General features: G+C 40.3%; 1 protein-coding gene and 1 long non-coding RNA gene across 2 annotated transcripts in view; both read left to right on the forward strand.

The window, feature by feature from the left end:
• Positions 1-1,007: 1,007 nt before the first annotated feature.
• On the forward strand, positions 1,008-4,975 carry LOC127448765 (uncharacterized). The gene is made up of 4 exons (XR_007898583.1): positions 1,008-1,078; positions 3,729-3,813; positions 4,360-4,501; positions 4,595-4,975. It is a non-coding gene; the product is annotated as an uncharacterized LOC127448765 (long non-coding RNA).
• Positions 4,976-12,763: 7,788 nt separating this feature from the next.
• The window catches only part of LOC127448763 (myosin-11-like), a 63,058-nt gene continuing 62,772 nt past the window's right edge, over positions 12,764-13,049 (forward strand). Inside the window, exon 1 of the mRNA XM_051711610.1 lies at positions 12,764-12,895. The gene's annotated coding sequence lies outside the window, so the exon portion shown is untranslated. The remainder of the gene's footprint in view (positions 12,896-13,049) is intronic.

Consider the following 13,049-nt stretch of genomic DNA (forward strand, 5'->3'; position numbering starts at 1 on the left):
TCGCGTCTCCCACTGACGTCACAGCAATTCCATTGGCTGAGGGACCTATTAATGGGTACTATATTCACTGCCTGAGTAGAAATCCTTTAAACTCGTTTTATGATGTTTGTCGATATAACTTTGTAAATGCGATATTTAATGACTTTTAAACCATAAGTTACACATAATAGTATATAACTGAATTTATAGATTAAAGATGAATTTAAAGATGTGTCATTGTTTGTGTTTTTCGGTTAGCCTAGACATAAATGACATGCTATCAGGATAATGTGATATGTTTTTGCTCAGGCATTACAAACGGTTACCCTCGATTTACCGGGCAGACTCAATTTATCATGACACCGGTTCCCTACACCTAATATAGACAGGTGAACAATGATAAAATATTAATAACAAAGTATCAATGGTAAATAAAATAAAACTGCATTAAGTAAAAAAAACAAAAACAAATGTAATTAAAGGTTTAAACAACTGAATATGAATAAACATAATGTCTTATCTCACATAAGACTTATTTTTTTTCCTACTGCTACTTTTCTCTCTCTCTAAAAATGTATTACATTTATTACCATTAGCATGATTTTTTAAATATATAATGTATAAAACAAAATGTATATAGGGAGCAATTACTTAATATATAAAGGTTAACAATGACAGACATTTAAGGTTTAATAGTTAAAACTTTAGGGTTCGGTTTTTAAATTAAGTCTTGAGGTCAGTATTGTAAAACACAATACACAAAGGCATTTTTGTTTGATATCATGTACTTATTAATGTACAAATGTAATGTTTTATGAAATTGTATATAACGCTACTACCTTTATTATTATAACTACTACTACTACTATTTCATCCTAAAGTTCAAAAGAATTTATCTCTTGGCACTTTGTATTTGGTCCTGTACTGTCAGTCCATCGCAGGTAGTTCACAACAACAGCTGCACTTGGGAACAGTGAAAAGTGGAACGGCTAAGCAATAGACCAACTATGTACGTAGTTAGAGCCACACTGGCCTCTAGCGGACGCGTCCGTGAAGTGCAAAAGAGTTGCAATGGCAACCATAACAGAGTTGAAGAGCGGTGAGTTGATTCTCAAGAAGATTGTAACGTACTATGTTGTTGTTCCAAGTTCATGATAATTTACAAAGTGTTTTATTTTATGTTGCCTCGTTTGATATTAATGTTATAATTAATTAATGTTATAAAAAATATCAAAATAATATTCCTGACTGAACCACCGAATCTTTAAACTGTTGTTGTGAAAGCTGCAGTTTTGCACATCAGCAGCCAAGTCACTTTCACTATTTCAAATAAATAATCTATAGCTTTAAAAGAGACACTGGAGGACCGCGGAGTCCTCGGGCACCTGAAGGCGAGGATCCGGGCTGAGTTGTTCAGCGCACCGGATGATCAGACCGCACCATGCATGCTGCTGTCCCACGTACCTAACCTCGGTTCCCTGAGACGAAGGGAACGAGACATTGCGTTTATTAACGCATATGGGGAGTGCCTTCTTACAGGACCTAGCTGAAACTAGTGATGGGTCGTTCATGAACGATTCGTTCAATTTGAACGAATCTTTTATGTGACACAGAAGAACGAGTAGTCTCAGAGAGTGATTGTTAATTTTGTGTTGGCCGCGCATGAACCTCCGTTCGTTTGTTAAGTGACAACCACATAGGCACTGTACAGGAAACAGAAATTATTAGTTCACCTTTCAACTCTTTTGGTCCGAGTCGTTCGTTCTTATGTCACTTGACAGCCGTATACACTATGCACACACACAGGAAACAGAAGTGATTAGTTCACCTCTCGAGTCATCTGGTCACGTGACAAAAGAACGAACGACTCGGACCAGATGACTGGAGAGGTGAACTATTCATTTCTGTTTCCTGTGTGTGTGTGCATAGCGTATACCGAGTAATCATTTTGAATGGGCGCTTAGTGAATGCACGATTTAAATGTCTCAGATCCAGGATTGGCCGAAGTCAGCTGTCTTTCTTTGGAACAAGAAAATAGCAGCTGTAAAACTCTTGTGTTTGACAATTTGGCACAATCTCTATCACATTTTTCACAATGAGATAGTGTATTACGGCTTGTAACATTGGTGCGTCTTTGGGTGAAACCGTGGAAGACGTTGATATGGTGTGGCCGGCATGCAAATTGGATCGTATAACCATGTTCGATCGTTTTCTCGAACCCATGCACCCATTCTGAAATACCCATTAGGGCTCGCCACACTTCCGCATAATGGGATAGAGGGCAATTGGTTTGCTCACCGTATTATATGATGCGACACTCACTATAGGGAAGCGGTTGCGCATAATGTGTGTGCTTTGAAGAGGAAAAGGGCTCTTTTTTGTGAATGTGTGAGCATCTCATGCATTTGCAATGAGTGCTGTTCTTTTTTGCACTTATTGCATTTTTTATTGCATTTATTTTGAACAATATTGTGAACAACAATATTCCTTTCCCGACAAACAGTAGTGGGGAGATGGGGAACAGTGTTTTGTGTCTCCAGTCGAGCCTTTTTTGGAGCAGACCCAGAGGGAACCGCAGTCTCTGCTTTCCACTTCAAAGGGTTGTGCCTGTCAGGAGCGCTTTTGCTGCACATGCTGATACGCAGGTGCCGGTGAGGCAGCAGGTATGGGGCTTTTAGTCAGGTGCTGGCTGTCTCATAGCCTGTGACTGCTGCTGAGTTGCGAAGTAATGCTCAGCAAATGTATTCACAGAGCCGCCAAAGAGGCCGGCTGGAGACACTGGAGCATCCAAAAGAGTGGCTTTTTCCTTATCACTCATTTCTGTGAGGATCAGCCATATATGCTGATTCAGAACCGCCAAGTTGCCCATGGACTTGTTGATGGCTTGCGCAGTGACTTTCGTGGCATGCAGCGCTAAGTCTGTAGCGGTGCAGAGCTCTTTGAATGTCTCTGGACTGAAGCCGTGCTCTTCCATTTGCTTGAGGAGCTTGGCTTGAAATACCTGAGGCACCACCATTGCGTGGAGTGATGATCCAGCTTGTCCTGCTGCTGAGTAAGCTTTTCCCGCCAGTGCAGACGTTTGTCGACACAGTTTGGAAGGATGTATGGGGTGTGATTTCCATGCCTTGTTACTCGCTGGGCAGAGGTATGCCGCTACCGCCTCCTCCACAGGGGGTAGTTGGGCATAACCGTTTTCTTCCCCGTGATCCACATTAGAGAGGATGGCGTCACTGCGCGAGCACGGCGAGAAGGGTGCGCACCAGGACATAGACAGTTCGTTTTGAACTTCGGGGAAGAATGGGGCAGATTTGCGGGATGCTGCCGTTTGACGGCATCCGGACTGCAGGAACCATTCGTCGAGGCGAGACTGTTCAGGTTCCACTGGGGGAGACCACTCAAGGTGAAGCACTTTGACCGCCCTTGTAAGGACACAGAGCATCTCCCTGTCAGTGGTGCGTGCATGTTCCTCTCCCTCGCTGGGGGGAGGGGCGGCAGCATCATCCACTGACCACACGCCTGATGCAGCGAGAGACATGACATCATCATTATTATCCCCAGCGTCAGAACCACTGAACGAGACGAGGCCACCCGCTCTTTCAGAAGGCTGGAGCTTGTCTCACACATAGCGTATCGGAAAACACGCGCTTCATAGTGAGCTTCAATTGAGCTAAACTTGTATTGAACCCGGAATATTCCTTTAATGACAACTTTGCAATGGTTTTGTCTTTCATATGTCCAATGTCTTTCAGAATCAGGTCAGCCTGAAGTTCCCCTGGACTGGCAGTTCATGGCCAATGAGCTCAATGTCGCTGTAGATTCAAGTGCCAAAGCTGTGTAAGTATGATTTGTGAAGAACTCCCTCAAAATCATAAGCCATTTGGTGAACCACTTGCTCATATTAAAGCTATAAAGCTGGGGTTTTAATTCAAACAGGAGCGTCCATTTCCAATTTTTACAACAGCTCCCACTGTTTCTAAATTGGGGTTTTGTGGCTATTTGTCCATGTCTGTTAGCTTTGAGGTCATGTTTATGATAGTGTTCTCTTAAAAGTTGATAAACTTAAACAGATATAAAATTTGCAGTCTTGCTCTTCTAGGACAACGGACCATAAATATTGATGACATTATCTTACACCTCCACATTTTTGTCCAATAAAATGTTCTCTAGAATGAGAACACAGCATGCCGCCATCTAGCAGTAGTAGCAAATCATAGGTCATGGCTTTAACGTAAACTAAAGCCCAATGGCTATTTATGTCCCACCCAAACTTCCTGTTAAGGAATTGCCTCAACACAGGAGAGAAAAATGTCAATTGGCAAGACATTTCATGGAGTCTTATGTTTGCTTTTTGCACTGCCAATTCTTGCGGTTGCTTTTCAGGCCTCTGCTGTATAGTTTGCTCCATCATTTCCTCAGCAGTAAGGAAGAGAGCAAAGGAAAACTCTTCCTAACAAGCTCCACAACAGTGCCTTCAAAAGAGCCACACAGTCATGTGAATGCAGATACATCATAACACTAATAGGTGAGTGAGAGAAAATAAAGTAAGAACAAGTCACTGAGCTTGAGTTTGCTTTTACATTTTCTTTTCTGTAAACCTCAATTTCTTCACTTCTAGATGTCTTCCAGTTTCTAAGAGGCAACATTTGCTGGAGGAAATCGTATGATCACAATTAATCTGTCAAGGCGCGATTTCGGTGTTAAAGTGGCCAAAATACTCTGTTCAGCTTACTCTGGTTTTAGATATTAAGTGCATTTTATTTGTTTTGTTTGTATTAGTGGTATCAGTTGTATGGCTTGATCCAAAGTGATTCAGTTTGACTTCTCAGCTGCACATCTGAAATAAGGCACAATGGGATTACAATGATTTTTTAGGTACAATAATTTATAATATAGCAATTTTTCAACTCTCAATGTAAATAGTCTTGACATTCAATCAAATGATCTTTAATTGTATGTTTTTGTACCATTTAAAAAAATAAAAGCAAAATAAATTTTACATATGTAGTAACTGGCTTTTGGGGGGGGGGGGGTGATTCGCCTCAGTCCGGGTGGCGGAGGATGAATCCCAGTTGCCTCCGCGTCTGAGATCCTCAACCTGCGCATCTTACCATGTGGCTTGTTGAGCGCGTTGCCACAGAGACATAGGCTTCACGCCATCCACCGCGGCAACCATGCTCAACTCACCACGCGCCCCACCGAGAACGAACCACATTATAGTGATCACGAGGAGGTTACCCCATGTGACTCTACCCTCCCTAGCAACTGGGCCAATTTGGTTGCTTAGGAGACCTGGCTGGAGTCACTCAGCACGCCCTGACATAAATCAGCTTCAACAAACATAAACACACAGACACACACACAGCCGCCACGTGTGTGTGTCTCTCTCTCGAACTGGCGCCTCCGACTCATCTTTATCCCCCTCCCGGCAGATTAGGACAATTCAGCGTCAGTCCTCATGGCCTGGCCACGCCCTCCCCCTCGTCACACTCAACCGCCCGATTCAGGCCAGGGAAACCTGCGGCGTGACGTACTCCCCTCCCTTCCACTCCTGGAGGGGAGGTGTTGCCCTTCCTACCATCTTTCTGCCGGCAGGTCTTCCCTGCCTCTCTGGAGCCTCTCTGGAGCCCTGGGAGAGATGAGGGGAGGGAGAGGGAAGCAGAAAAGAGCAAGGGGGAGAGAGAGAGAGAGAGAGAGAGAGAAAAACTTGCTCGCCGGTCCCCGGACATACCGTCGCCTGACTCCTCTGCCCTCTGGCGGATGACAGCCGCTCCTCCCCTGGCGGATGGTAACGGCTCCTCACCTTCCTGTCAGACGGCAGCAGTTCCTCCGACTCCCGGCAGCCAGCAGTGACTCCTCTGTCCCCTGGCGGACGGCTGCGTCTCCTCTGCTTCCCGGCAGACGTCAGCAGCGAGGACTTGACGACAGCGCATCCCTCCTTCCCGGGTTTCGGCACCAATGTAACATGGTTCAGGATGGGCAAGGAGGATGCGGGAACCTGCAGAACAGTCAACATAACTAATGACATAAATCAACTTAAACAAACATAAACACACAGACACACACACAGCCACCACATGTGTCTCTCTCTCTCTAATGTCTTTATCCCCCTCCCGGCTGATTAGGACAATTCAGCGCCAGGCGTGCGTCTTCACAGCCCGGCCACACCCTCCTCCTCGTCACAGTTTGGCTTTATTTCACCTCACAACAGCACAGCTCACAAACATTGTAAACAACATCTGTTGCAAAGTTTTAAAATTTCCTCACATTCCTTAAAAGGTAAGTCAGTACTCAGGGAATTAAGGAGTTCTCCCAGAGCAATGCCATGACTGTCATGGCAAGGAATTTTACTTGCCTCAAAAGGTTTAGGGTTAGCAAATATGCAAGAAGATCATGGTTAATGTTCTCTCCATTAAGCCTTAAATGCATGGCCGTTTTGCCAAACAGTATTATAAACCTTGGGTCTTTGGCGACCCGGCGCTTTTATCTGTCACAAATGGATCTACAAAATGCCCAGATAGAATACAATATATTCTGTTATATTTTGGTTTTATTTCCCATATATCAAAGAGATGATGCAACAAATGATAGAACAGTGACATTTTGTGAGACTCAGCTAGCTGTCAAACGCATATTGAAAAATTCACCCAAAAATAAACATTCTTTCATGCCATCCCAGATATGTATGACTGTCTTTCTTCTGCAGAACACAAACAAATATTTTTAGTAGAATAAATCAGCTTTGTAGGTCCATTCAATGCAAGTGAATGGTGACTAAAACTTTGAAGATCCAAAAAGCACATAAAAGTAGCATAAAAGTAATCAATACAACTCCAGTGGTTTAATCCATGTCTTCTAAAGCGATCTAATTGATTTTGGATGAGAGCAGACCAAAATGTAACTCCTTTTTCACTATAAATCTTACAATTATCAGTCTCCTTGGCGATCATGATTTCAAGCACGATTACACTTCCTATAGCGTCATCTAGCGTTCTGCGTGTGTGCTAGGAAGTGTAATCGAGCTTGAAATCATGGTCGTGCCAAACGCAAATTGAACATACAAGCTACATATACAGTTAAGTTACGTATATGAATTTTCTCAGGCACTTATTGAGTCTAAATAGATATACAACCTACAGAATTTCAGTAGAATACCCAACAGAAAGCTGAGGCTGCAGTGGGGCTACAATCTGTGTACCTCAACAGAAACTGAGATTCATTTGACCAGGCTACGTTTTTTTTCTCTCCAGTTTTTAACAGTCCAGTTTTGGTGAGCTTGTGCCCACTGCAGCCTCAGCTTTCTGTTCTTGGCTGACAGAATTGGAACCTGACGTGGTCTTCTGCTGTTGTAGCCCATCCGCCTCAAGGTCTGACGTGTTGTGCATTCTGAGATGATATTCTGCTCACTAAAATTGTACAGAGGGGTTATCTGAGTTACCGTAGCCTTTCTGTCAGCTCGAACCAGTTTTGACCTCTCTCATCAACAAGGCGTTTCCGTACGCAGAACTGCTGCTCATTGTATGTTTTTGGCCCATTCTGAGTAAACTCTATAGACTGTTGTGCATGAACATCCCAGGAGATCAGCAGTTACAGAAATACTCAAACCAGCCTCTTTGACACCAACAATCATGACTCGACCGAAATCACTGAGATCACATTTTTTTCCCATTCTGATGGTTGATGTGAACATTAACTGAAGCTCCTGACCCATATCTGCATGATTTTACGCATTGCACTGCTGCCACACGATTGGCTGATTAAATAATCGCATGAATATGTAGGTGTAAAGGTAGGTGTACCTAATAAAGTGGTCACTGAGTGTATATTGTGACACAATTACTTATCTTGGGTCACTAAATACCCTAAACACTTTTGGAAATAAAGCACTTCGTTCTTTTTTTTTTTTTTAGTTTTTTTATTGTAAGAAGATTCATAAGAGAAAAGTTGAGGAATACTAAAGAAATGTGGGCATAACTCCAAAAACTGGATGAGTTAAAGGAGAGGAATGAGGGCCCGGGTCATTAAAGACCTGAGGAATGCATTTAAGGGTTAAATGTTTCCTGTAATATGTTATCATCAAACATTCATGTCATGTGAAACATTCTGATTAAATATTAGCAGCAAAAATGTTTGCTTGCTCTCCTGCTGCTAAGTTGGAACTGTGTTGCAACAGAGGAAAATATATCTACTCACATATTGACCCTCAAAATATTTTGTACTTTCATGAGTTTTTCTCAGCAAACAGGCCATTTGTGTGCTATATGTCCCCATGACTCACTACTGATATTTACATGTACTAATCTAATAACTTAGCTTTTATCCAAAGCGACTTACAAATGAAAAACATCACAATCAATTATCAATATAATTATCAGATAATTACCAGAATGCTGAACATAATCACATTGTCTAATTCTACCAAAGTTTAGCTTTCATGCAGAAAATGTAGAATTTATTTTTATTATTTTTTTAACCCTGTTATGTTGTTACCTCAATTTGTATGTATTTGTGTTAAATTTGAAGGACATTGTCAAATGTTTTTTTGTCCACATGGTTCAAATAGATGTTTTTGATTAAGACCAGCAGTTAAATCAATAATCCCATAACATTGCTACAAAAAAAAAAAAAAAAAAATTTGAAAAACTGGCACATACACAAACTAAGATTTTTAGAACAATATATCAGCTCTGTAGGTCCATACAATGCAAGTAAATGGTGACCAAAACTTTGAAGCTCCAAAAAGCACATAAAGGCAGCATAAAAGTAATCCATATGACTCCAGTTGTTAAATCCATATCTTCTAAAGTGATCTTTTTGATTTTGGATGAGAACAGACCAAAATATAGCTCCTTTAAATCTTGACATTATAAGTCGCCTTGACGATTAAGCTTGATTACACTTCCTATAGTGCCATCTAGCATTCTGTGCATGCCTCAAGCACTAGGAAGTGTAATCTAACTTGAAATCATGATCACGCCTAGAGACATGTGACTGTGTGTCTTGCAATGGCAAGACACATGGTGAAAACAAGTTACACTTTGGTCTGTTCTCACCAGAAACTGATTAGATCATCACATTAGAAGAAATGGATTTAACCACTGGAGTCATATGGATTACTTTTATGCTGCCTTTATGTGCTTTTTGGAGCTTCAAAGTTTTGGTCAACACAGAGCTGAGATATTCTCTTTGTTTGAGTTCTATAGAAGAAAGAAAGTCATACACATTTGGAATTGCATGAGGGTGAGTAAATGTTGAAAGAATTTTCATTTGGGTAAACTAATCCTTCATTAAGCTATAATCAGCCATAGAAATTTACCAATGTCTATAGCGGTTACAGTGTGTGTATTTGGACTCTTTTATTCACTATATTACATTTATAGTACTCTGTTTTTGTATGTTTTTGGGTAAGCAAAACCCCAGAAAAACTTTGTTGCTGTACTCAGCTTCTGACATCATCAAATGCCATATACTGTACACTAAGATGGTGTTGTCTATTTTATTACTAATATAGGCAAATCTTAAAGCACCGGTTACTTTGAATGGTTTCAATCCAAATGAGTTTTTGGCCGGGTCTCAGGAGGCTATCTGCCCTGTGCCTTGCTCAGCTTTAATCTAGCACATATTTCCAGATCCCTCCTCTCCATTAGACAGTGTCAGGTCTAATTCCTGAGATAGGGTTCTTCAGTGCAGTTACAACTATGGTATGTATTTAGGACATCTTCAACAGGTTTTTAAGTGTCTCAATTACTGTAAATCTGCATATTGTCATTTCTTATGAAGCAAGCCACGGTGCAAAACATTTAACATTATTATAACACTTTAAGTAGATTCAATAAGACACAGGAAATACATTACAAACAGGGCCTTATAGCACATAATTCTGGGCCCCCTCACTGTTTATTGACCTGGGGCCCTTTAAAAAAAATACAGTTTAGTAATTGTTTTGGGCTCCAAAGATTATTCCTTAGCCTTTCTCTGACTTGCTTCTGCAAACTTTGAGTTTGAGCTTTATTGACATTTAACCATATGCAGATGCAATTGATAAACGACATATCGTTTCTCACAGACCATAGTGCATTCATAAAACAGAAATGTTCATAATAAGGTACACATTATCCTCAGAACAGACAGTATCAATTCACACTATACACATTGGAACAATGAAACAATGAGACATGGTTTGCACCGAGCTGTTTTGATCCGGAGTAGACACTGCGTCCACTCGCACAGCCATTTTTACAACCTTGAATGAAAAATTGAAAATACTGTAAAATACAAATGAAACTAAATTAAAAATCCAAAACTATAAAAACCTACCAGGAATGTGTCAAATGTACCTATTCACAGACATATGAACAGAGTTGGGAAGTAACAGATTACATGTAATCTGGATTATGTAATCAGATTACAAAAGACAAATACTTTTGTAATACTTGTGTTATCAGATTATAGTTACTTTTTATGGATTACATGATAGCATGGCCTAGTAATTAATTACTACTTTTCATTTCATGTTTGTTTAATACATTTACTTATGATCAGATTTACATAAAAAATGCAACATGTACTGCAAAAGTCATCCAAAAGATTGCTAATCAGATTAGACTGCCTGAAAAGTGTAATCTAAAAGATATTTGTCTTAACAATAACATTGCTCCTGCACCATATTTAGTCTTTTGGTGTTCCCTTCGAAACACAGAATACAGCCGAGATTCCAGGCAGACCCCATTGTCCTTATATGGCACAATAGAGATCTTACAGAGACATGCGTCTCCCTCCCTACCTGTCTCTCTCATAACCTCACACTTTTACTCTCACTGTACAACGCCAACCTCCTCTCCACCCCCAAGACACTTGCTCTACCTACTTTCCTTCCCTTCGCACAGAGGAGCTTGATGCTGACCAGAGACAGAGCCACTGCTTCGCTTGCAGACTTTGTTTTCTCCTTCATCTTTCTCTTGGGCCGCTGCAAGGCCTCAAGGCATACCAGCCATGGGCAGGGTTGGGGAGTAACGGGATTACGTATTTAAAATACAAAATATAAGTAACTGTATTCCACTACAGTTACAATTTAAATCATTGGTAATTAGAATACAGTTACATTCAAAAAGTATTTTGATTACTGAAGAGATTACTTTGCATTTTATTTGCATTTGTTCCATTTAATATTTAGTCCTTTTAGATGGAAAATATTTATGCATATAAATGAGGCGATCCAAAGTGCATTTGAACAGAGAAATAAGTTTGAAGTCAGTTTGGAGCAGAAGAAATAGAAATAAACCTTGTGTAAATTGTCAGCTTTACAATAAGATAAAATGCTATTTCTAGCCATTTTACATGCACCTTACCAGGCACGACCATATTTTTTTATCAAGAAAATTAACGTTGGATCATAATTTCTTTTTTTTCTAGTAAGACCTTTGATATTAGGGCAAAAATCTTATTCTTGATAATAATTTTTGTATTGTTTTCCTGTAAAAAACATCTAAAAATCCTTAAAACAAGATCAGTTTGATTTATCTTGTTTTAGAAACAACACTACATAAGATATTTAGGTTTTTCAGAGAATGTATTTTTAACATGTGTATTTTGTCTTACTGTACTGGCAGAGTTTTTATAGTCAAAACAAGTGAAAAAATCTACCAGTGCTGAAGAAGTAATCCAGAGTATTTAGAACACATTACTGACCTTGAGTAATCTAATGGAATACGTTACAAATTACATTTTACAGCATTTATTCTGTAATCTGTAGTGGAATACATTTCAAAAGTATCTCCGCCAACCCTGGCCATGGGCCTGTTCCCTGGAAACATTGCAGATGTGATTTACTGAACGCAATAGGAGATTGTCCTTATATAGGAAGTTCCATTAGATAGCAGGAGCACGTTGTGGGAATGGAGGGGACGGAATGCGATGTGCCTAATGATAAGGGTCCCAAAAAGGATCTCAGGGGAATCACCTCGTCCAGGGAATCTCCCTCTCCTCCCTCTCTCTCTCTCTCTCTCTCTCTTTCTTGCTTCCATTGAAGCACACAAGATGCTTGGTTGACTTTTCTCAAATCATGCTGGGATAACATGGATCATCGGGTTTTGCACAAACTTGTTGGTTCTATGCCAGCCTAAGTGCATGGTGCAAATACCAAATACTACATATTTTTAGTTTTTTCCTCTACACTTTTCACTAAAACTGTTATGTTGATAATATATTGGTTGAGTATTTTGTATTAATGCAAAACAGAAGCATTTCTACTAGTGGTCTTAGACATTTGGACCCCACTGTACATTACATATTTGGTATGTTATTTGGAGGTACAAACATAGCCTACGTGGCATGTTACACATTAGACAAAGCGGAAAATCTGGAATTGGTCCACATTCTGAGCATGCTAAAACATAAATTCTACTGATAATGATATTGTCAGCACAAAACAGTGGTTTCAGAAGTGTACGTACTAGCCCAGAAGTTAAATTTGACCATATTTATTGTGCAAATGCAAAGTACGTTTAACCAAAAAACAAACAAACAAAAAACTGTAAGGATTATGAAAAATGACAAGATCATTACATCGTGTAGCCTACTAATAGCCTACTGTTCATTTTTCCGTTTAATCAGTGCAGCCTCAAAACGGAACATTCCAGCAACACTGAAGCGTTAAACATTATCAGGTAAACTAGGACGTTTAAATGGATGCTGCGCGTGCCACTGTCGTTCACCTGACCTGTCTAAAGCGCTGACCAATCACAGTGCGGTTCGCCTGAGCGGCTCCGCCCACTCCATCCACAGCGCTCTTTAAATGATGTTCTCAAGCTTTTCCGTCTAATTTGGACTGTTCGTCTTTGGAGTACCTCGTTGTCGCAGGACTCTCCAAACCCTAACTTTCCAAATCACAACCGCTTTGCTCCAAGTTTTCATCAATCTTGTGAGTATGCTTTGAGTTTGAGTCCTATAATTACTTATACTTTACGTTTGATTAATTACGTATTCGATTCAGCTGTTTTTGTTGTGTATGCATGGCTCAGTGATGCCTTCAGATATGTAAATGATCTGTGACTGTATGCCAGTAAGTTGATAAT

This window comes from Myxocyprinus asiaticus, chromosome 12 (genome assembly GCF_019703515.2).
Source record: "Myxocyprinus asiaticus isolate MX2 ecotype Aquarium Trade chromosome 12, UBuf_Myxa_2, whole genome shotgun sequence".
In the NCBI taxonomy this organism is placed as follows: Eukaryota; Metazoa; Chordata; class Actinopteri; order Cypriniformes; family Catostomidae; genus Myxocyprinus; species Myxocyprinus asiaticus.